This window comes from Eubalaena glacialis, chromosome 8 (genome assembly GCF_028564815.1).
Source record: "Eubalaena glacialis isolate mEubGla1 chromosome 8, mEubGla1.1.hap2.+ XY, whole genome shotgun sequence".
NCBI lineage: Eukaryota > Metazoa > Chordata > Mammalia > Artiodactyla > Balaenidae > Eubalaena > Eubalaena glacialis.
Window position 1 is genome coordinate 73,462,773 of NC_083723.1, and position 26,163 is coordinate 73,488,935.

Consider the following 26,163-nt stretch of genomic DNA (forward strand, 5'->3'; position numbering starts at 1 on the left):
GCTAGAGAAAGCCTGCGCACAGCAACAAAGACCCAGCACAGCCAAAAAATAAATTTTTAAAAAAAAATAATTTTAAAAAAATAAAGAGGAGGGGAGAAATGTAGCTGTAGCTGGAAGGGAAATTGAAATTGGAGGTTTCCTTTCTTTTAAATAGTTTTTCCATGTGTAATTGCTAATTAGAAGGATCAGATAGAGAAGATTTGAAGATGTGGAAAAGAGAAGCAAGAGAGAAGGATCCAGAGCATAAACGAAGGTTTATTAGTTATCTATTCCTACATAAGAACTTATCCCCAAATTTAGCAGCATAAAACAGTAAATATTTATTATCTCACAGTTCCTGTGTGTCAGAAACCAGGGCACAGCTTAACTGGCACTTCTGGCTCAAAATCTCTCATGAAGTTGCTGTCAGGCTATTTGCTGGTTCTGTGGTCTCATCTGATGACAACAATGGGGGAAGAGGAGGGAAGATCTGCTTCTATATTTCCTCATGTATTATTGTCACCATTCATCTCCTCACAAGCTGTTGGGCTAAGAGCCTCAGTTCCTTGTTGGCTGTCAGCCAGTGGCCTCCCTTAGCCCATGAACCTCTCCATAGGGCACCTCACAACATAGCAGCTGGCTTCCTTCAGGGTCAGTAAGTGAGAGAGGAAGAGGGAGCTAGAAAGTACCCAAGACAGAAGTCATAATACGTTTGTTAACCTAACCTCAGAAGTTACATTCTATTACTTTCACTGTATTCTATTTTGGCGGAGAAGTCACCTATGTCCAACCTTCATTCAGGGGCAGGGAATTTCACAGGGTATGAATATCGTTAAGTGAGAGTCATTGGGAGCCATTTTACAGACTGCCTGCCACAGAGTAATAAACTATCAACAGAAGAGGGAGACCTCTTCTCCGGTAATAGAGAGGAAGGGGAAAGAGTTGGATGTAGATTAGGGCAGTTTTGGATAATTGTAGTGAGAATGGAGAGAGTACTTTTCAGATGGCTTCTATTTTCTATGCCAAGTAAGACACACCATTTTTTTTTAAATTTATTTATTTATTTTATTTATTTAGTTTTGGCAGCGTTTGGTCTTCCTTGCTGCATGCGGGCTTTCTCTAGTTGCGGCGAGTGGGGGCTACTCTTCGTTGCGGAGCATGGGCTTCTCATTGCGTTGGCTTTTCTTGTTGCAGAGCATGGGCTCTAGGCACGCGGGCTTCCGTAGTTGTGGCTCGCGGGCTCTAGAGCGTGGGCTCAGTAGTTGTGGTGCACGGGCTTCGTTGCTCCGCAGCATGTGGGATCTTCCCAGACCAGGGCTTGAACCCTTGTCCCCTGCACTGGCAGGTGGATTCTTAACCACTGTGCCACCAGGGAAGCCCCACACCATCCTTTTTTGAGAATTAAGAGGAAATTGGAGTTTTGATAGTAGAGAAGCTTTGAAACAATCACTGCTGGGTATAAGAGAAAGAAGTGAGCTGGGAAACAGAGGATTGACTGGGAATATTATGGGCCCAGCTGAAGTGGGGATCCACAAAATTATAGTAAAATCAATCTGCCCAGAAGGGTGATTTTTCTCCAGCAGCACTTAGTAATAGGCAAGAGGAAGTTCTCCATGACTACTTTCTGATGATTGCCCACTTTCCCTTAGGGTGACATGGAAAGCATGAAAAATTGCTGAGGCTGACACCAAAATTTATATAACCATAAAATTGAACAAAATAGCTGCCAGTGTCAGAGTCTAAAAAAGGAACCTATCACACAGAGTTTCATTTGCCACAAAATTCATGGAGAGTCAGGTTAGCACAAAATAGGCCAGGTTGCTAAGTTATTGGGTTAGCCAAAAAGTTCGTTGTGTTTTTCCATAACATCTTACGGAAAACCCCGATCAAACTTTTTGGCCAACCCAATATATGCCATAAAGTTGATTATCTGCTTTCACTGGAATTCATGCTTGCTAAAGATAGTTAAACCCATCGACCACAGGAGAGTGTTATAAGTCTTTCATTGCTTATTTTGGAAAAGTTTTTTTTTTTAATGAAAAATCCCCAAAATGAATTTTTGAGAAACAGGTTCACCGGTTTACTCTGCCTTCTGAACAAAACCTAATTAAAGCTCTACTCTGATGCTTCTATTTTTTATATATAAAACTAGTCCTATTCTATGAAGAATGAGAACCTTTCCCTAGACTGGAGGCCTGCCTAGTGACTGGGAGGAGCTATCAACCTGTCGCGGTTGGCCCTCTGCCAAGTGAGCTAATCACGTGTCAGCTGCCTTGCCGACGCTTGGCCACTGCAGTGGAGGGAAGACCCTGACAAAAACAGGCATATACAGCACTGTCTCCCACCCTTGTGTGCATGTGTTGTTGGACCATGAAAGTGAAGATATTCAGGCTCCCTAGCCTGACTCCACTCAGCCTTGCCTCACCTCTTTCTTTATATTCTAGTACCTAGGGAACAAAGGACATCCAAAGAATAGAACATAAAAAGGCAACATGGGACTTCCCTGGTGGCGCAGTGGCTAAGAATCTGCCTGCCAATTCAGGGGACACAGGTTTGATCCCTGGTCCGGGAAGATCCCACATGGCCGCAGAGCAACTAAGCCCGTGCGCCACGACTACTGAGCCTGCGCTCTAGAGCCCGTGAGCCACAACTACTGAGCCCACGTGCCACAACTACTGAAGCCCGTGTGCCTAGAGCCTGTGCTCCGCAACAGGAGAAGCCACCGCGATGAGAAGCCCGAGTGCCTCATCAAAGAGTAGCCCCGCTCGCGCAACTAGAGAAAGCCCGCGTGCAGCAATGAAGACCCAATGCAGCCAAAACTAAATAAATAAAATAAATAAATTTATATTAAAAAAAACCAACGTAAGGCAGGAGATAAAATTTTGCTACTCCAGAGACAGTTCAAAGCCAGAACACAAACATGTTGAGATGATAGGCGTTGGATTTCTCCATAGTTGATATTTTCTCAGACAGGAGAGTCTGAACAGCAGAGAAACAAGGAAGTTTAGGGTTAGCCAATAAGCATGGTTGACACATTGACCATGATAGGGTAGGACATGGAGACCGGAGGGCCTGAGAGATGTGAAGAGGGCAGCATTGTCAATGAGTGGGTGGTGTTGATAAAGCAGATCAGAGGTGCCAAGGGTGACTGAACCACTGAGCTAGAAGGAGAAGCAGTTGTAGCCCTAAACTGGGCTTTGAATTCACGCCCTCTGGGAGTTTTACAGTGTTATCATGGTATAATGGCTTTTGCCCACTAACTGCTATGCATGACATGATTTATACGGGAGAATGCTTTCCAGATTCCAGTGTTTTTACAGAGATTTAGTCACCTCTCTTCTGTAGAGTGGAGACTCCTACCTAGATCTTGTGGGAGGAATAGAGCAGCCAAAACAGGCCTGGGTAATCACTAGATATGACAACTGAGAGAGATTAAGTTATGTAACAGGTAAAAATCCTTCCTGGTACAAGATTGCCCTTCAAGCAACATATTCCTTCTAAATATCTTTTCCTTACTATTGAAGGGGAAATGCTCGCTGTAGAAAACTTAGGAAACTGATCCATCCATTTACCCATTCATTCAGTGAAAACACAGAGAGCCTTGGTGGCTTTGTTGGAGTCACAGGGATACAACAAATACGGCAGATAAGGTCCCTGCTTTCACGGGCCCTGCTTCCTAGTGAAGGAGACTGCTAAGTAAAATGCATAATATTTTAGTTAAGGAAAAAATGATCAGGGCAATGAAATGAAGAATGACTGCTGGGTGGGGTGGGGAGTGGAGACACGGCAGATGGGGTGCTCAGAAAAGGCCTCCTACAGGAGATGACAGTTGAACTGAGATCTGAAGAATGAGAAGGGATCAGTCAGAACTGGGAGAAGGGCATGTCAAGTGAAAGTAATACTTGCCAAGCCCTTAAAATGGGAGAGATGTTAGCCAAGGCTAGGAACTGACCATAGCCCACTGGGGCTGGAGTTGAATAAGCCAAGCAAAGAGCTGTCGGAGATTCAGTTAGAGTAGTCGGCAAAAGCAGGACTGTGAAAGACCCTGCAGATGGTGGGAAGGATTAGCATTTTGTTCCAGGTGCAATGGAAAGTCAAGTTGGGATTTTAGGCAAGGAAGACACATGATTTTTCTACATTTTTAAAAGATGACTTTGGAGAAAGGAGGGGGGATAAATTAGGAGTTTGGGAGTAAAATATATATACTACCATATATAAAATAGATAACCAACAAGGACCTATTTATATATATGTAAATAAACTGAATAACTGTGCTATACACCTGAAACTAACACAACATTGTAAATCAGCTATACTTCAACAAAATTTTTTTTTTAAAAAGATGACTTTGGCTGCTTTGTGAACAATGATATAAGAAAGTATTAAAAAGAAAACAAAATCTATGAATATGTTTCCAGAATCATAATTCTAATGCAGGTACAGTTTTTTTGTGTTTGTTTTTATGGGTTTTTGTTTGTTTGTTTGTTTGTTTTTGCTCCAGAAAGCTTTATTGTTTCCATTTGGTCCCTCGCTTGGGAAAGGGGCAGGTACAGTTTTGCGTCTACTTTTATCATTCCATACCATAAGGATATAATGTCATTAAAAGTCATATGAAATAATTTTTCAAGTGAATGCATGAAACTCTTGTCTGTGTCTTACCTTGATTTGTTTCACCAGTCCCCTATTGCTGGGCAATTAACTTATTTCCAATTTTGCCTGTTTTAACTATGGCAGCTATAGTGATATTTTTATTTAATCTTCGGCTACATTTTCCACCTCATTAGGATCCATTCCTATATGTGGAATGGGACTATAGGATCAAAAGATACGAGTGCTGGATTGTTCTATTTTCAACTTGGTGAAGCTGGGAACTACAGTGCCCAGAATTCCTTTCCCTGCGCGCTTAGAGGTAGAGCTGGCCAAGAGAGGAGCTCATGTGAGAGGAACTCACCAGGAGTGAGGCAGCAGCTTTGCTTACTCTGTGGAGGTCTCTGTTGTCAGAAGCTGAGCTGCCTGGTGGGCTCCAGGTTGTCCTCACTCTTCTCTTGGCATCCAGTCCTTTTTCCTGACTTCTGGCCCTGCTGATGGACAGTGGCCCTAGATTGGCTGCCCAATGCCCGGCTGCAGATCCCCAGAGTCAATGGCCTCCCAGAGACCTCCCAACGGATCCGAATCCCCTTTTGCATGCCTACAACAGTGTCTCAGATCTGCTCTCCCTTGTTCACTCACCCCAGTGCTTGAGGATTGGTGTGTCGCTCTGACTCAAACCCCTGTCAGGGCTTCACTTCCCCAGCTTTCCCCACAGCTGTATAAGGTCCATTCATATAATAAATCCCATACTCTGTAACACTCATAGTTCTGCTTGCCTGACTCATACAATATATGAGTATTCTGATGGTTCTTGTGACATATCGCCAGATTGCTTTCCTGAAAACCCATGACCAGTTATACACCCACCAGAAGTTTATGAAAATGCTCATCTCATCACCTTCTCAACAGTATTGATATTTTCAATCACTTTCAATTTTATGGGGAAGAGTTGATATCTAGTTTTAGTTTACTTCTCTTTGACCACTAATGATGTTGACCTTTTTGTGTGTGTGATACTTTCTGTGATACTTTGATACTTTCCCTTTTCTTTCCTACTGGGGACAGTTACCATGTTTGTAAAGATTTTTGAAAAATTTGAGAAAACTTAGTAGCAACTTTATTTATACTTCTCCCCTTTTGTCCATTTTGTTGGCACTTCCTGCCTAAGTTCGTTCAGGTTATAGACTATAGGTTGGTGGTGGTGGTGGTGGTGGTGGCAACGGGGTGTATGTGTGCTTTAGTCTTATATCATAGCTCAGTATGGTCAATTTATAAATCAGTACATAAAAATGAATCAGTTAGGGCTTTTAGATTAAAAACAGTAGAAATCAAGTCTGCTGGAATTAAGGAAAATGGAATTACATGGGAACTCATGGAATTTATGCAAATCTTTAGAGGCCTAGGCCTAAGTTCAGTGATCAGAGCGCTAGTGCAGGAATGAGTAAATTCTACCAATGTCAGTTTCATTTTCACTCTGTTCTAGATTTAAATTCCCAGGAGTGAGCTTGAAATTGACCTAGCTTACACTGGAGCACTGGCCCCTAGTCCCATCTGGTTGTTGAGTGAAAGGATCTGGGTGAAAGAACACCCAAAGGCTCCTTTCTCATCCATAGTGGGAGGGAAGGCACTTGAATTTACCATTTTACCAAAAGTATTTCCAAAGCAGAGGGAGTAATTTCCCAAGGAAAACTGAAATGTTTTTAAGAAGCACCCCAGTGCTTCTTGAATGTTGGGTGGCCAAAGTCCAAATACGCATAAGCAAAATCTAGCAGTGTCGGGTGAATTTTCACTGACATTGATTACGTAGTGAACGCATTTTGGAATCTCATATTTCTTTTTAACTACAAGTATTCTATGAACCATCATTTATAAACCTATCCTGGAAATATATAAGTGAATTTCCCTTTTAAATTTTTATAATATTATCTGAGCTTTATGCCTTTCAACAACCACTAGTAGATCAAGACTTTTAATTGGGATGTATTACATGTATTTATCATCCCATATAGGAAAGCCTTATTGCTTAAAAAACTATACAGTCCTGGAGTAGCAGTTTTTAATATGTGTGAAACCTTTTCCATGAGGATTATTTCTTTAGAAAGATGTTTTGCTAAAAAATAGAAGGGATTAACAGATTTAACAGAAAGCCCTACCAACAACTTTCAGCATCTTTTATACATGCTTTTTAAAAAATATACATACCTTCTTTTGTGGTTATACAGTTAAAATACCAATATATATTATCGAGCAATTGTGGAGCTGACTTCTTTCCCATTTGCTTTTATGGCAATTACTCTCCAGTAAGAATAAGCAATAAGACCTAGTTTTCTGAATTGCTGGTTGAAAGCAAATACTTGTTTGGCAGGTAAATGGGCATTGTAAATAGGAAAGCCACTTTGAAAAACACTAAAACCTGAATTTATAAGCAATTTAGGACTAAAAAATAAGGAACAAGAAAGTGCTCCCATAATATAAGGGATTAGAATCAGAATCTAAAAAGCTCTGGGAACCCAGGCAACTTCCTTCTCAACTGCCCTCTCTGGTCTTGGGTGTCTGGTTTCCACTTTTCTGGACTTCTCTGACTTTTTCCATTTCTTTCTTTGTAACAGCCTTTTCTGCTTCTCTACATAGTAGCCCTTTCTCACTTACTATACTCTATAAAGTCATTGCCTGTGATTATGGTCTCTGTCTCCATTAATTGTCCTCTAATATTCATTTGCCCTTGTATCTACAGTAAATCATGTTTTAGCTAGGCCCATGACTACTTAGATATACACTATATTTTTCAACCTTCCTTGCAGCCACCTGTGGATTTATGACTCTCTTTTGACCAGAAATCATAAGTAATAATTCTAGGTCAAACTCTTAAAAGGAATGTGCATTTCCCTTTCCACCTTCCCGTTGGTTGTGAGGTAGAGATGTTGAGAGCCAGAGAAGCTGACCTGTGCCCAGAGAGGAAGCCAGGTCAAGATGGCACAGCCATCCTGTGGGCCTGGCTGTCTACCTCAGGGCTCCAAGGTGGGAGAGAAATTTCCACTTCTTCTACTCTGGGGTCTCTCTGTCACAGAGGCTTACACAGCATTCTAGATAGAATACACCCTTCAAGATTTGAACCTCTGCAAGGGTGGGTGGCGGGACTTTTCTTTTTCATAGTTGTCCCCAATCTTTAGAACAGCTCATATTTGGCACTCAAAAAATGTTGGTTAAATGTTGTTAGGAGCTGAATTGTGTCCTCCCAAAATTAGTATGTTGAAGTCCTAACCCTCAAGTACTGCAGAATGTGACTGTGTTTGGAGACAAGGTGTTTAAAGAGATAATTAAGGTTAAATGATGTCATTAGGGTGAGCCCTGATCCAAAATGACTGATGGTCCTTATAAGAGGACATTTGGACACAGGCACAGGGGAAAGACCATATAAAGACACAAGAAGAAAACAGCCATCTACACCATCTACAAGTCAAGGAGAGAAGCCTCAGAAGAAACCAACCCCACTGACACCTTGATTTCAGACTTCTAGTCTCCAGAATTGTGAGAAAATAAATTTCTGTTGTTTAAGCCATCCCATCTGTGGTTCTTTGTTATGGTAGCCCCAGACAACTAATACAAATGTTTAAATGCTAGGGAAGTTTTTAGAAAAGTTGTTTTGTTTTTTAATAAAAGAAGACCTGGGGGATTAATCAAGGTTAGAAAAAAATAGGTAGATAGAAAATGTTTTTCTTCTTTTACTCAAGGATAACTTTAATGTGTGCTAGAATCACTTAAAGTAAAAAGAGACCATTAAAGCTAAAAGGTAAAGTTCAATATTTTCAAGTTTGCTGATGATTTGAGTCACTATGGACTTAGCAATTGACTAGAAATCTAATTACTGATAAGAAATTCAGAGGAAAGATCATTCTGTATTTTAAAATCCCCAAGAACATTGCAAATTGCACCACTCACATTATCCACAGTAAAAACGACTGCTTTAAATAGAAATTTCTTATGTAGCTGAAGAGCAAATTCTTATTCAAGTGACAGTAATAGCAGAATTTCAAGATGTGCTCAGACCAAAAAAAGTTACTCTTAAGATTTTCTTTAGAGTTTAATGAGCTAAAAATCTATGACTGCACTCAAGTTAGAAGACAAACTTTTATAAAGTATGTGTTTGTTAAGAATTTTCATTTAAAGTAGTAAAAACCTAAAGAGTAAACAAAAAACATATTTTACTCGAAAGTTACGGGGAATCTCTCAGAACCAATAGGCAGAAACTGAAAGTGGCCTCAGGTGAGAGTGGAACCAGGAACTGGAAAGTAGTCAAGATCTTTGGCCATCACTCTTACTTTGTGTGTGTGTGTCTTTCTCTGGGCCCTCTTGGTCTCTCATCTCTGTTCCTTTATTCAGCTTTATTCCCACTCCTATCCTCTTCCTTCTCTCTTGCTCTCTGTGGCCAAAGGTGAAAGTGGTAGTGGTGAGGCATGTTATATAAATAGAGCAGACGTACCTTCCATCTACAGGAGCAGGGGAAGTTGTTTCTTGGAGAACTGGGGATGAGTTGCTTTCAGGCTAATATATGTTATCATATTCACTTTAAAAAAATCCACTTGACTTCTCATCCTTGACATTTTTCTTGATTAGAAAAATCACACACTTTTGGTAGCTGAATATAAATACTTAAAAAAATTCACATCATTGTCTTCCTATTTTCTTAATGAATTGTGATTTGAAACAAGATGAAAATGAGCCAGGCATTCTAAAAGATCTTGCTCACAAATGAAGAATTTTATCTTAAACCAAATAAGAGATTAAATAGAAGAAAAATGAATTTAGCTTGCATTTCTGTTACCCGATATCAAGAACAGAAGGTAGGAGAAGGCAGTCTACATTTATGATGCCTGTAGGCAAAACATGGGGAAAATACTATGTTTTGGAAAAGAAAAAGTGAAGTCCTATTTAGACTTCACTGAGGAGTCTATATTTAGAACTTCTTCCCAAGGCAATTTCAATTGTATTTATGAGGTGGTTTTGTTTTGTTTTTTTTTATCATCTCAGTGTGTGTTTTAAGTGCCTTTTATGTAATGCTAAATATGAACTTTTGGACAGTTTCAAGAGTTTAAAAGACTAAGTGGCACTGTATTTTTATAACGTCACCGAGAAGACTAATGAAATATCATACCAATTTGTTTACACTTTTTTTATGCTTCAAACAATAAAGGAATTTTACCTTTAAAAAAACCCACACACTTCATTAGGGCATGATTTTATAGGGAACATAGTGATTAGTCATTGAAGTTGATAAAGCTCTATTCTCATGTAGTGTTCCATATGACCTTAAGAAGTTAGTTTCTGGGGTTTAGAGTCTCTGCTAGGGGACTAGAATTCTGAGCTGAACCTTCTTAATTGGTACTAAAATCAGACAGGCCATTGGAGATGGGGAATGAGAAACAAAGCTCTTTGTACACATATATACATCTTAAATTTTGACACAAGCTGTCAATAAACAGAAGAACCAGTTTTCAAAGTAGGAGTATTTCCTTCCCACATGTTTAGACTGCCCTTACTGAAGAAGCTGATGATGAAGAATTGTTGCTTTCAAGAATATAGAGTTCATTAAATTGTTTGAGTCTTTCTCTGACATTTATCACATTGTAGCATATTTTCAATTGGCCCAACTGTTGGGTGTTATAAATTTAGCAATAATTTCCTGAGTGGATTATTGTTTGGCAGTTTATAGCTCCTTCTCCTTGGAAACTAGGAGGATGCAGATATGAGGCAGGTTGGTACCTAGGCAAAATGGGGCTGACAAAGAAGAGAATTTACACTGACATAGGACCCCTCCCTACCAGGGTGCAGGGGAGGGAGATGGGGGAGCTAATCCACATCCTTAGGAAGCAGAGCAGCCCAGACATGAGTCATTCACAGAATACCATCAAGAAGCCTACCAGACATGATTCTTTCAGTCGGCAAGTGACAGAAACCTCAGCCCAAATTGGCTTGAGCAAAACCCAAATGAATTAGCTCATAAAACTGGACAGTCCCAGGAGAGTGTTGGCTGTAGGTGTGGCTTATGTGGAAACTTACATGATATAACCATAACCCAGTTCTCTCTATCTCTTGGCTTGGCTTGGTTCTTCTCTGATGTGTTGGATTTATTCTAAGACAGGTCCTACCCTCGTGGTTGTGAGACAGTTGTCTGAAGCAGTGCCATCCTTCAATCCAGATAAAAGGGATCTTCCTGTGGACCCTGTACTATAGGGAGTTCTTCTCTGGCTCTCCTTCAGCCATGCCCCTCCCCATGGGGCAAAGAGCCTCAGGAGCCAAAGGCACATACTCCCCCAGAACCCTCTCACATCCCTCTGGATCACACTCTGGATACCACAGACCAAAGGATTCCCTGCCAAAAATCTCCAAGCTAGTTCTCAGCCCTCAGTGGACCTCTCCTTTTAGCCCATCCCCCTGAAAGTGAACTAAACTGACAATCTGTATACCTTTGGGCCCAAGAGTGAGCTGTTTGCAGATGATGTGTATGGAATTTAGATGAGCAGGCTGGGGTGTTCATACATATCTTATGAGTCCCCTTCTGGCAGAGAATTGAGGCTGGAGTGAGAAGAGAAGGAGTTGGGCCAAAATGTGTGTGATCTCTTCATCCAGCCATGTTCCAGAGCAGAAATCTGAAGAGTCTGAGAATTTGAACATTGCCTTCTGGGTCATTATGAAAGTATATTTGTCCAGGTAGGAGAAAAGAATAATTTGTATATAACATTGTGTTGGATTTTATAATGTTTACATTTTTAAGCATATGGTTCTATGTTTAGAACATAGGCCTCCGTTTGTTTCCTTACTCTGTAAGCTACAAATATTAGAGTCAAATCTGATTAGGTTACAACCTTACAGGTTTAAGTTTAACCAAAGAAGAGGGAACAACTATCCTACAACTTCCAGAGGAAGTCCTGACATTTTCTCTGCTTGGGTCATTTTAGGTCACATTCCCACCTTTGAACCAATCATTGTGGAAATAGGATATCTTGGGTCCCAAACTCCATCCCTAGGGCTTAGAACAAAGGCCCACCCAGTCTACGTGAACTAAAATGGGGGAAGGCTGAATCCCAAGCAAAAGTTGGAACTGTCGCTAGAAGGAGGAATGGGTGTTTAAGCTAGAAGGCCAGCCATGATACTGGGAAATTTTATCTGGTTCTCAGTTGTAAGATATTGATGACTTGTTTTACAGGATGGCCTGGCAGGAACTGTTTGATCCTAGGAGGAGGGCCATCACTATTAGGTAAGGAAGGTGAGAAGGCAGACAGGGCAACTGAGGCAGACCCTGTACGCATGGAGAAGCAGGAAGGGGAGAAAGAAAGCTCTAGATAAGGAGTGCCTAGGCATCCAAGGCACACCAGAGACTCTAGGTTTGTCAGAACAACCCAGGGATCCAGATCTGGTACGATGAGTTAATTTTGAAAAGTTTGCAGATAGTCTGAGGAACCTATGATTGGACAGAAATGCGTGAAACTGTGCCTATGAGTAGAGGGCATCTGTGGAAAAGACAAAGGAAAGGAGATGAGGCAGGGAAGTGAAACCAGGCTGGCTTTCCCTAACATTACTTCCAGAGAGAAAACTGTTCAAAGAAAAGCTGGTCTCTTGAGTGTGATATTTGCAATGTTAGAACCATTATGACCAAAACAGAGTTTATACACTTTTTTAAAAAGCATTAGATGAGAATATTATTAGTTTTAAGATCCCCAAATCATGTTTATGTTTGCTCTGCCATAATTCATAAAGTTCTAAGCCCTCTATCAACAGGTGGTTTTTATTAATAATCAAATATATTCAATTTACTATCATTACATAGATGGTGAACTAAAGCACAACTTAAGCCACAAATTGCAGGATTTACTCCCAACCCCTTCCCTATCACTTGCTTTCTTTGTCCAGGGTTTCTAACGATGTTTCCATTTCTATTGGCTTAATTTTCTGGTTATAACATTTTAAATGTTGCATGAAATAAAAGCATAATACCTCATATATTATAGGGACTCATCACATATATGATTTATATGGAAGAAAGTAAGATAGACTTTACTAATGTCCTAATTCATATCATATTGACTCATAGAAATTTGAACCTAGAAAAATATTTGCCTTAACACAGGCATTTCAAACGCAGGCACTGGATAATGTGAACATCCCAAGATACCTGAAAATCAACCACTTCTTTGTCTACACATAAGAGTGGCTTTAGATGGGTTAACACTAAAAGACTTCCTTTTCTATCAATAACTGGGAAACATTAATAGTTGTTTGTAAAAATAGAAAAAATTCTATTGGGGGAAAATGTTTACTTCTCAGGAACTCAAGGCTTGGAGATCAGTTAGCTTAAAACCCCATTTGATGCAAGAATCCTTTTTCCTTTTTTATTGCCTTGACAATAAATAAATTATTGCAAGGTCAGGCAATTCTGAAACATTAACAAAGAGCAAATGGCTTTGAAACATTGGATGTAAGTTAACAGTCAGGTAGTAGCAGCAACACCACAGAAAGCAAAAGAGATAGACTAGATAGACTAGATTCTGCTACTCGGCACTTACTCAAGTTTCTTACCAATTATTTCTCACATTATATCAACACTGGGCACATATCAGCTTTTGATATTTGAAATGCCTGGAAATCTTTTAATAGCTTGGCCCTAGGCAACTTTTAAAACTCGTGTTCCTAGAAATTACACTGAAAATTATATTAGAACTCACTGATGTTTTCATTTTCCAGGTTATATATTTTCACCAGTAAGAAGTGCTCAGTAACTTCACTGCCATGGTTTATGGATTGCAAGAAGCATGGAATGATGATAGAGCTGAAGGGTCCCAGATGGATCAAATCAAAAAATCATCTTTCTCATTTTATAGTTGAGGAAACTCAGGCCTAGATCACTTGGCTGGTCAGTAGCAACCCCCAAGGATGGGTAAATTAGTGGCTTAATGACATCACTTAAGGACCTAGGTAATTTCCAGTTTTCAGTTCTGCCTCCTTCAAGGTATCAACTTTTCCCACATGCTTATCTCATGATAGGAAAGTAGCTGAAGCAGCTCTGGGAATCACACCTAGATATAATATTGCCAAACTAAAGATGAGGAAGCCGTCCTTCTTGTGTCTTGTTTAAGAGTAAGAAAGCCTTTCCTAGAGGCTTCTAGCAGATTTCTCATTTCTGACTGGGTCATGTGTCCTTTCTAAAACAATGGCAAGTAAAATGAGAATGCCATAGAGCAATTAGGATTTACCTTCCGGGGCTGGAATAGGGCCAGCCTCTCACTAGTATGTGGCCACATGGAGGAGAGTGGCTATTTGAACAAAATCAGAGTCATGGTTTTAGCACATGTGTGTAGAGAAATAGATATTGAGTAGGCAACCAATAAAATCTTCTATAATTAGGAGCCCAAAGCCTCAAGTAACAGCTAGAGATCACTGGAAATGATTTATTTTAGAACCTACAGAGCATTTCTCTGCTGTCTCTTGCTCTACTGCACCTAAATTTTCCCTCCTCTTTCCTGTCTGCCTTACCACCTTCTCCTTCCCTATCCTTTCCCTAAACTGGCTATGAACTAAAATTAGTCTACTCCACTTTGAGGGCCTCCTGTATGCAAAGCATCATACTAATATACATCAATGCATGGAGTTTTTTCTTAAGTGTTCACTGTATCTCACAAGGCTGATGAATATATTATTTTCTCTACTGGTCATTTCATCCTATGATCAGAATTACATTCTCCACTAGTGGGAGGTCTTTTGTTTCCTTGAAATCCTTTTTTATTACAGTTCCTTTTCCCAAAGATCATATTGGTACCATTGTACTAACTGAGAAGGGGTCAGTTCCTTTGTGTTCCAAAATTTGCTATAAATATTGAAATGAATATTATTCTTTAGCTCTGAAGGAATCTAATGCAATCATCATGAATTATGATATAAATGTATAAGGGATGACTATAAAGGAATAAGGCTTGTTATTTTTTAACATAACAAACCTTTGTTAAAGATAAGCCAGTTCGTTCACTGGGTGGAAAAGCATAGGAAAGCACCTAGATTTTTCAGGAAAGAAAAACCTATCTGAAGTCTCCACTGAAATATTTACTATTTTTGTGGCTTTTTACAAGGTGTTTCTAAATCTTAGTTTTCTTTTCTCTAAAGTAGAAAAAATAAAAATACAAAGAATAGGGTCAGGCTATAATTTATTGTCCAACTGGGACACTTTCTGCATGTTGCCCTGAGAAATGCTTTCAGGTCCTTTGTGGGGAAGTTTTGGTTGAAGTTTAACATATACACAGAAAAGTGTACATATCATAAATGGATTTTCAAAAACTGAATAAATCTATGAAACCAATAACCAGATTTAAAATCTATAAAATTGGAGGGGAAGGAGGAGAGAAGGGCCGAGAGCCACGGTGAGAGGTGGCATTCCTGAATTGGTTGTATGGACGCCTCCCCTTGGGTCCTAGCCCAGCCGAAGCCCCCTGCCTCAGCGGGGAAGGTTCTTTCCCTGTTGGATTCCCACTGCCATCAAGGAAACCTAGGCTGAGATACTAACAGCACATGCCTGAGTCAATGGCCAGAGAATGGAGAAGCGGGAACTTGGTTGGCAAATCAACTTCGCCTCCAGGGGCGCACAAGGAAGGAAGTTTAAAGCCATGTGGCTGACAGGGTCTTGGTGCTCCAGCCTGGTGTCAGGTCTGAGCCTCTGAGGTGGGAGACCTGAGTTCAGGACACTGGACCACCAGAGACCTCCCGGCCCCACATAATATCAATCGGCGAGAGCTCTCCCAAAGATCTCCATCTCAACACTAAGACCCAGCTCCACCCAACGGCCAGCAAGCTCCAGCGCTGGACGCCCTGTGCCAAATAACTAGGAAGACAGAAACACAAACCCACCCACTAGCAGAGAGGCTGCCTAAAATCATACTAAGTTCAAAGACACCACAAAACACACCACTGGATGTGGCCCTGCCCACCAGAAAGACAAGATCCAGCCCCACCCACCAGAACACAGGCACCAGTCCCCTCCACCAGGAAGCCTACACAAGCCACTAAACCAACCTCACCCACTGGGGGCAGACACCAAAAACAAAAGGAACTACGAACGTGCAGCCTGCAAAAAGGAGACCCCAAATACAGTAAGTTAAAGAAAATGAGAAGACAGAGAAATATGCAACAGATGAAGGAGCAAGGTAAAAACTCACCAGATGAAACAAATGAAGAAGAAATAGGCAGTCTACCTGAAAAAGAACTTAGAGTAATGATAGTAAAGATGATCCAAAATCTTGGAAATAGAATGGAGAAAATACAAGAAACGTTTAACAAGGACCTTGAAGAACTAAATGCAAACAAACAATGATGACCTACACAATAAATGAAATTAAAAATTCTCTAGAAGGAACTAATAGCAGAGTAACTGAGGCAGAAGAATGGATAAGTGACCTGGAAGATAAAAGAGTGGAAATAACTACCACAGAGCAGAATAAAAAAAAAAGAATGAAAAAATTGAGGACAGTCTCAGAGACCTCTGGGACAACATTAAACATGCCAATATTCGAATTATAGGGGTCCCAAAAGAAGAAGAGAAAAAGAAAGGGTCTGACGTAGAGAATGGACTTGAGGACACGGGGAGGGGGAAGGGTAAGCTGGGACAAAGTGAGAGAGTGGCATGGACTTATATATACTACCAAATGTAAAATAGCTAGCTAGTGGGAAGCAGCCACATAGCACAGGGAGATCAGCTTGGTGCTTTGTTACCACCTGGAGGGGTGGGATAGGGAGGCGGGGAAGGAGATGCAAGAGGGAGGGGATATGCGGATATATGTATATGTATAGCTGATTCACTTTGTTATAAAGCAGAAACTAACACACCATTGTGAAGCAATTATACTACAATAAATATGTTTTAAAAAGAAAGAATCTAAGGGGAAGGTGAGAGGTGTTGTAAGTTATTTCATGCAAGAATTTTTCTTAGCTTAATGTGTGAATAAACGTGTACTATCTAAAAAAAAAAAAAAAGAAAGGGTCTGAGAAAATATTTGAAGAGATTATAGTCGAAAACTTCCCTAACATGGGAAAGGAAATAGTCAATCAACTCCAGGAAGCGCAGAGAGTATCATACAGGATAAATCCAAGGAGAAACACACCAAGACACATATTAATCAAACTATCAAAAATTAAACACAAAGAAAAAATATTAAAAGCAGCAAGGGAAAAGCAACAAATAACATACAAGGGAATCCTCATAAGGCTAACAGCTGATCTTTCGGCAGAAACTCTGCAAGCCAGAAGGGAGTGGCACGACATATTTAAAGTGATGAAAGGTAAAAACCTACAACCATGATTACCCTATCCAGCAAGGATCTCATTCAGATTTGACAGAGAAATTAAATCCTTTACAGACAAGCAAAAGTTAAGAGAATTCAGCATCACAAAACCAGCTTTACAGCAAATGCTAAAGGAACTTCTCTAGGCAGGAAACACAAGAGAAGGAAAAGACCTACAAAAACAAACCCAAAACAATTAAGAAAATGGTAATAGGAACATACTTATCGATAATTACCTTAAATGTAAATAGATTAAATGCTCCAACCAAAAGACATAGACTGCCTGAATGGATACAAAAAGAAGACCCGTATATACGCTGCCTACAAGAGACCCACTTCAGACCTAGGGACACATACAGGCTGAAAGTGAGGGGATGGAAAAAGATATTCAATGCAAATGGAAATCAAAAGAAAGCTGGAGTAGCAATTCTCATATCAGACAAAATAGACTTTAAAATAAAGACTATTACAAGAGACAAGGACACTACATAATGATCAAGGGATCAATCCAATAAGAAGATGTAACAATTGTAAATATTTATGCACCCAACATAGGAGCACCTCAGTACATAAGGCAAATGCTAACAGCCATAAAAGGGGAAATTGACAGTAACACAATCATAGTAGGGGACTTTAACACCCCACTTTCACCAATGAACAGATCATCCAAAATGAAAATAAATAAGGAAACACAAGCTTTAAATGACACATTAAAGAAGATGGACTAAATTGATATTTATAGGACATTCCATCTGAAAACGGCAGATTACACTTTCTTCTCAAGTGCTCATGAAACATTCTCCAGGATAGATCATATCTTGGGTCATAAAGCAAGCCTTGGTAAATTTAAGAAAATTGAAATCGTATCAAATATCTTTTCTGGCAACAACACTATGAGACTAGATAACAATTACAGGAAAAAAAACTGTAAGAAATACAAACACATGGAGGCTAAACAATATGCTACTAAATAACCAAGAGATCACTGAAGAAATCAAAGAGGAAATCAAAAAATACCTAGAAACAAATGACAATGAAAACATGATGACCCAAAACCTATGGGATGCAGCAAAAGAAGTTCTAAGAGGGAAGTTTATAGCAATACAATCCTACCTCAGGAAACAAGAAAAATCTCAAATAAACAACCTAACCTTACACCTAAAGCAATTAGAGAAAGAAGAACAAAAAAACCCCAAAGTTAGCAGAAGGAAAGAAATCATAAAGATCAGATCAGAAATAAATGAAACTTGAGGACATGGGGAGGGGGGAGGTTAAGCTGGGACAAAGTGAGAGAGTAGCATTGACATATATACACTACCAATGTAAAATAGATAGCTAGTGGGAAGCAGCTGCATAGCACAGGGAGATAAGCTCGGTGCTTTGTGACGAGCTAGAGGGGTGGAATAGGGAGGGTGGGAAGGAGACGCAAGAGGGAGGGGATATGGGGATATATGTATACATACAGCTGATCCACTTTGTTATACAGCAGAAACTAACACAACATTAAAAAGCAATTATACTCCAATAAAGATGTTTAAAAAAAAGAAATAAATGAAAAAGAAATGAAGGAAACAATAGCAAAGATCAATAAAACCAAAAGCTGGTTCTTTGAGAAGGTAAGCAAAATTGATAAACCATTAGCCAGACTCATCACGAAAAAAAAGGAGAAGACTGAAATCAACAGAATTAGAAATGAAAAACGAGAAGTAACAACTGACACTGCAGAAATACAAAGGTTCATGAAAGATTAATACAAGTGACTATATGCCAATAAAATGCACAACCTGGAAGAAACGGACAAATTCTTAGAAAAGCACAATCTTCCAAGACTGAACCAGGAAGAAATAGAAAAAATAAACAGACCAATCACAAGCACTGAAATTGAAACTGTGATTAAAAATTTTCCAACAAACAAAAGTCTAGGACCAGATGGCTTCACAGGCAAATTTTATCAAACATTTAGAGAAGCGCTAACACTTATCCTTCTCAAACTCTTCCAAAATATAGCAGAGGGAGGAACACTCCCAAACTCATTCTATGAGGCCACCATCACCCTGATACCAAAAGCAGACAAAGATGTCACAAAGAAAGAAAACTACAGGCCAATATCACTGATGAATATAGATACAAAAATCCTCAACAAAATACTAGCAAACAGAATCCAACAACACATTAAAAGGATCATACACCCTGATCATGTGGGATTAATCCCAGGGATGCAAGGATTCTTCAATATACGCAAATCAATGTAATACACTATATTAACAAATTGAAGGATAAAAACCATATGATCATCTCAATAGATGCAGAAAAAGCTTTCAACAAAATTCAACACCCATTTATGATAAAAACCCTCCTGAAGTAGGCATAGAGGGAACCTACCTCAACATAATAAAGGCCATATATGAAAAACCCTACGCCAATATTATTCTCAATGGTGAAAAGCTGAAACCATTTCCTCTAAGATCAGGAACAAGACAAGGTTGTCCACTCTCACCACTATTATTCAACATAGTTTTGGAAGTTTTAGCCACAGCAATCAGAGAAAAAAAAGAAATAAAAGGAATCCAAATAGGAAAAGAAGTAAAACTGTCACTGTTTGCAGATGGCATGATGCTACACGTAGAGAATCCTAAAGATGCTACCAGAAAACTACTAGAGCTAATCAATGAATTTGGTAAAGTAGCAGGATACAAAATTAATGTACAGAAATGTCTTGCATTCCTATACACTAATGATGAAAAATCTGAAAGAGAAATTAAGGAAACACTCCCATTTACCATTGCAACTAAAAGAATAAAATACTTAGGAATAAACCTACCTATGGAGCCAAAAGACCTGTACGCAGAAAACTATAGGACACTGATGAAAGAAATTAAATATGATACAAACAGATGGAGAGATATACCATGTTCTTGGATTGGAAGAATCAATATTGTGAAAATGACTATACTACCCAAAGCAATCTACAGATTCAATGCAATCCCTATCAAACTACCAATGGCATTTTTCACAGAACTAGAACAAAAATTTTCACAATTTGTATGGAAACACAAAAGACCCCGAATAGCCAAAGCAATCTTGAGAAAGAAAAACAGAGCTGGAGGAATCAGGCTCCCTGACTTCAGACTATACTACAAAGCTACAGTAATCAAGATAGTATGGTACTGCCACAAAAAGAGAAATATAGATCAATGGAACAGGATAGAAAGCCCAGAGATAAACCCACGCACATATGGTCACCTTACCTTTGATAAAGGAGGCAAGAATATACAATGGAGAAAAGACAGCCTCTTCAAAAAATGGTACGGGGAAAACTGGATAGCTACATGCAAAAGAAAGAAATTAGAACACTCCCTAACACCATACACAAAAATAAACTCCAAATGGATTAAAGACCTAAATGTAAGGCCAGACACTGTAAAACTCTTAGAGGAAAACATAGGAAGAATACTCTTTGACATACATCACAGCAAGATCCTTTTTGACCCACCTCCTAGAGAAATGGAAATAAAAACAAAAATAAACAAATGGGACCTAATGAAACTTAGAAGCTTTTGCACAGCAAAGGAAACCATAAACAAGAAGAAAAGACAACCCTCAGAATGGGAGAAAATATTTGCAAATGAAGCAACTGACAAAGGATTAATCTCCAAAATATACAAACAGCTCATGGAGCTCAATATCAAAAAAACAAACAACCCAATCTAAAAATGGGCAGAAGACATAAACAAACATTTCTCCAAAGAAGATATACACATTGCCAACAAACACATGAAAGAATGCTCAACATCACTAATCATTAGAGAAATACAAATCAAAATTACAATGAGGTATCACCTCACACTGGTCAGAATGGCCATCATCAAAAAATCTACAAACAATAAATGTTGGAGAGGGTGTGGAGAAAAAGGAACCCTCTTGCACTGTTGGTGGGAATGTAAATTGATACAGCCACTATGGAGAACAGAATGGAGGTTCCTTAAAAAACTAAAAATAGAACTACCATATGACCCAGCAATCCCACTACTGGGCATATACCCTGAGAAAACCATAATTCAAAAGAGTCATATACCACAATGTTCATTGCAGCTCTATTTACAATAGCCAGGACATGGAAGCAACCTAAGTGTCCATCAACAGATGAATGGATAAAAAAGATGTGGCACATATATACAATGGACTGTTACTCAGCCATAAAAAGAAATGAAATTGAACTATTTGTAGTGAGGTGGATGGACGTAGAGTCTGTCATACAGAGTGAAGTAAGTCAGAAAGAGAAAAACAAATACCATATGTTAACACATATATATGGAATCTAAAAAAAAAAGTCCTGACAAACCTAGGGGCAGGACAGGAATAAAGACGCAGACGTAGAGAATGGACTTGAGGACATGGGGATGGGGAAGGGTAAGCTGGGATGAAGTGAGAGAGTATCATTGACATATATACACTACCAAATGTAAAATAGTTAGCTAGTGGGAAGCAGCTACATCGCATAGGGAGATTAGCTCAGTTTTTTATGACCACCTAGAGGGGTGGGATAGGGATAGTGGGAGGGAGGTGCAAGAGGGAGGGGATATGGGGATATATGTATACATATAGTTGATTCACTTTGTTATATAGCAGAAACTAACACAACATTGTAAAGCAATTATACTCCAATTAAGATCTTTAAAAAAATCTATAAAATCCAGACTAAGAAATAGAATATTACCAACATTCAAACTGAAATATTTTTGAGAGTGAAAGGTGGCATTATTTCTTTTAAAAGCCAATTGAGGTATATTGATATACGATAAACTGTGCATATTTAAATGTATAGTTTGTGCTCGTTTCAGCAGCACATATACTCAAATTGGAACAATACAGAGGAGATTAGCATGGCCCTTGTGCAAAGATGACACACAAATTCGTGAAGTGTTCTATATTTAAAAAATAATGATGATAAAAAATCAATTTACAGTTTGATGAGTTTTGGCATACACCTGTGAAACTATTGCCACAGTCAAGATAATAAAAATAGTCACCATCTCAAAAAGTTTCCTCTTTGTAACCTTTCCTTTCACCCCCATCTTCCCTATCTTCAGGTAACCACAGATCTGGTTTCTGTCACATTTGCATTTTATAGAATTTTATATAAATAGAATTATCCACTTTGTCTTTTTTTGTTTGACTTCTTTTACATAGAGATTCTTACAGATTGTATGTATCAAAAATTTCTTCCTATGGATTTCTGAGTAATATTCCATTGTATAGCTATACTGTAATTGTTTATCCATTCTCCTGTTACTGGACATTTGGGTTTCCATTTTGGAGTTATTCCAAATAAGGCTGCTATGAACATTCATGTAAAAGTCTTGGTATGGAGATATGTATTCATTTTTCTTATGTAAACATCTAGATGTGGAATGGCTGGGTGGTATGGTAGGTGCCTTTAAGTTTTTAAGAAACTGTTAAATATTTTCCAAAGTGATTGGACTATTTAACATTCTTTATAGCAGTGTTTTGAAATTATAGTTGGTCCACATGCTCACCAACATTTGGTATGGTCAGTGCTTGTTTATAATTTTAGCCATTCTAGTGAGTGTGTAGTGGTATCTCATTTTGGTTTTAATTTACATTTTCCTAATAACTAATGATGGTGAACATGTTTTCATGTGCTTATCTGAGGGGGCTCTATTTTTAATTACACTAAGACAACCAGCATAAAGTAGGACTGTCCTGGGCAAACTGAGACATATGGTAGCCTAAACAAAGGCAAATGAAGGTTTGAGTTGTGGATGTTGAAACATCCATGCACCCCTGGAATAAATCCCACTTGAACATGGTGTATGTGATACACCACAATAACAAAATGAATTTAAAAATCATATGATCATCTCAATAGATGCAGAAAAAGCATTTGACAAAATTCAACATCCATTCATGATAAAAACTCTCAACAAACTGTGTATATAGCAAACGTACCTAAACATAATGAAGGCCATATATGACATGCCCATAGCTAAAATGCTCAATGTTGAAAAACTGAAAGCTTTTCTACTAAGATCAGAAACAAGAAAAGGATGTCCACTCTTGCCACTTTTATTCAACATAGTACTAGACGTCCTAGCCACAGCAATTAGTCAAGAAAAAGAAATAAAAGACATCCAAATAAAACAGAGGTAAAACTGTCTCTATTTACAGATGACATGATGTTATATAAAGAAAACCCTGAAGACTCTACCAAAAACTGTTAGAACTAATAAATGCATTCAGTAAAGTTGCAGGATACAAAATCAATATTTAAAAATCAGTTACAATCTTTATACAATAATAATAGACTATCAGAAAGAGAAATTAAGAGAATAATTCCATTTGTAATTGCATCAAAAAGAATAAAATACCTAGGAATAAATTTAACAATGGAGGCGAAAGACCTATACACTGAAAACTATAAGACATAGATGAAAGAAACTTAAGAAGACACAAATAGGTGGAAAGATATTCTGTGCTCATTGACTGGAAGAATTAATATTATTAAAATGTCCATACTACTCACAACAATCTACAGATTCAATGCAACCCCTGTCAAAATTCCAATGACATTTTTCACAGAAGTAGAACAAACAATCCTAAAATTTGTATGGAACCACAAAAGACCCTGAATAGTCAAAGCAATCTTGAGAAAGAAAACAAAGCTGGAGGCACCATGCTCCCTGATTTCAAATTATATTACAAAGCTAGAGTAATCAAAACCATATGGTATTGGCATAAAAAACAGACACATAAACCAATGAAACAGAATACAGAGACCAGAAATTAACCCATGCACATAAGGTGAATTAATTTATGACAAAGAAGCCAGAATATACAATGGAGAAAGGACAGTCCCTTTAATAAGTGGTATTGGGAAAACTGGACAGCTGCAGGCAAAAGAATGAAACTGGACCACTATCTTACAAAATATGCAAAAATCAACTCAAAATGGATTAAAGACTTGAATGTAAGACTTGAACCATAAACTTCTAGAAGAAAATATAGGCAGGAAGCTCTTTGACATCAGTCTTGGCAATGACTTTTTGGATTTGACACCAAAATGAAGACAAAAAAAGCAAAAATAAACAAGTGAGACTACATCAGAATTAAAAGCTTCTGCATAGGAAAAGAAACCATCAACAGAATGAAAAGGTAACCTATGGGATGGGAGAAAATGTTTGCAAATCATAGATCTGATAAGGGGTTAGTACTCAAAAAATACAAAGAACTCATACAACTCAATAGCAAAAAAACAAACAAAAATTGTAGCTATGTGAAGTGATGGAGGTGTTAGCTAATGCTATGTGGTCGTCATTTTGCTATATATATATAGCAAATAATTATGTTGTACATCTAAAACAATGTTATATGTCAATTAAATCTCAATAAAACTGGTGGGGGAGAAGAATGAAGGAGATAAAGGGAGAGTGATATGGGGAAAGAAGAAAAATAGCCCTTCATTGGGTTATAGGTCATGATGATGCTTTGTTAACATAAACTAACATAAAATTTTATTCTTTTTACTATGTAAGCTAATAATAATAATTCAAGTTGATATTTTTCCCAAAGAAAAAATATGGTAAAAGTTACATTCTTGATTAAGGGATCTGAGGTTCAAATTTTTTATAAAAGTTAGCAAAATGCTATGTTTAAAATTTACACATACACACACATACAGTATGTATCAAGTAGTATACATAGTATATATGAAATAGTACAATATAGTAACTATCTCATAACACTGTACTTAAAATGGCTCACTTTCATAGAACATTGTAAATGGTTCCCCCTCCTAAAACAATTCTAGCCTTTCTTTTTCCCTTAGTGCAACAAATCAGAAAGTGTAATATTATAGAATGCTGAGGGCTCTTTTGGAGAAAGTTTGCCAGTCACCTTTGAGACAATTGGGAGAGAATGAAAGACACTTGATTATGCATTTTGAACTATGGATGCTTTGTTTTTCTGCCCTCTTCTTGTAAAAAACAAAACAAATATTGGCTTTTTAAAAAATCATTTTTCCCCTTCCAGTTTTTTTTTTTTTAATTGAGGTATAGTTGTTTTACAATGTTGTGTTAGTTTCAGGTGTACAGCAAAGTGATTCAGTTATACATACTTATACATATCTATTCTTTTTCAGATTCTTTCCCATTATAGGTTATCATAAGATCCTGAATATAGTTTCCAGTGCTATACAGTATATCCTTGCTGTTTATCTATTTTATAATATATAATAGTGTGTATCTGTTTTAAAAAATTTGATTTAACTCTCATTTCTCAACATAAAAGTTGATACAAGATTAGGAAAAAAAAACCATTCCAGTTGTGAAGAGACTGAGACTAGCCACAGTCCTTATTTGTTGTGTTTGTTTTTTTACAAAAATCTTGGAAGAATTTTCAAGTAAGAAAAATCAAGTCAATAAGATTTCAGAATTAAAAAAAGGGAGTTATATGCAACAAAATATCTTTATTATTGGTTAAAAACACATAAAATTAGAAAAAAAAATTGGCAATTGCTAATGTTTATATATACTCCACTGATTTTTTTCTATTGTAATTATCTTTTCAAATGAAACAACCTCTGTCTGCGGGATAGACCATGAAGTTTATCCAAGAGAACATGAAAACATCCTATTAGCTAGAATCTGTATCTACAGTAAATGATGTCCAGGGGTATTGTGTCATATTTTTATATGAAGTGTTGTTATTGCAATTATTCTGAATAACCTATAATGCTCTGTACAGAGTAGGGTCTCAAATGTTGTTAGGATTAAACATTGGACAGAAAACTATTCTTAAAAATGGAACCTGTTTCCCTAAGGTTTTAGTATTTGATTTCCAGATGACTAGAAGACTGCCCTTAGTATAATCTTATGTGATTTGGGATTTTCACCGTGATGAACAAAGTAAACGTTTGAGCTGGAAATCAGTGGAAGTGTTTGAACCAACTAAAAGGATAATAAAAAGCATACTTAACCTTAACTTTAAAACCAAGCATGGGTTTTTCTGGTTTACTGTTGTACAGTTGAAAAAGCATTTTCCTCCAGAATTGTTCAGTTTCACTGACAGGGATGTCTTTTCTAGCACAGTAACCTCTTTCGTGCATGATTTTAGACAAATTGAAAGAAAATTTCTGAGCTATTATCTCACAGAGAAGCAGATGTTTTTATGAGACAAAAGCTGTATCCTTCCAAGCCTACCTCTATGTTTCAAACCCATTATGATCTTGGACAATTCATTTTGCTGTGGCTGGCTT

The 26,163-nt window shown here is 38.1% G+C and overlaps 1 non-coding gene across 1 annotated transcript; it reads left to right on the top strand.

The window, feature by feature from the left end:
• The first annotated feature begins 21,717 nt into the window (after window positions 1–21,717).
• On the top strand, window positions 21,718–21,824 carry LOC133097116 (U6 spliceosomal RNA). Its single transcript, XR_009701989.1, has one exon. It is a non-coding gene; the product is annotated as a U6 spliceosomal RNA (small nuclear RNA).
• The last annotated feature ends 4,339 nt before the right edge of the window (window positions 21,825–26,163 follow it).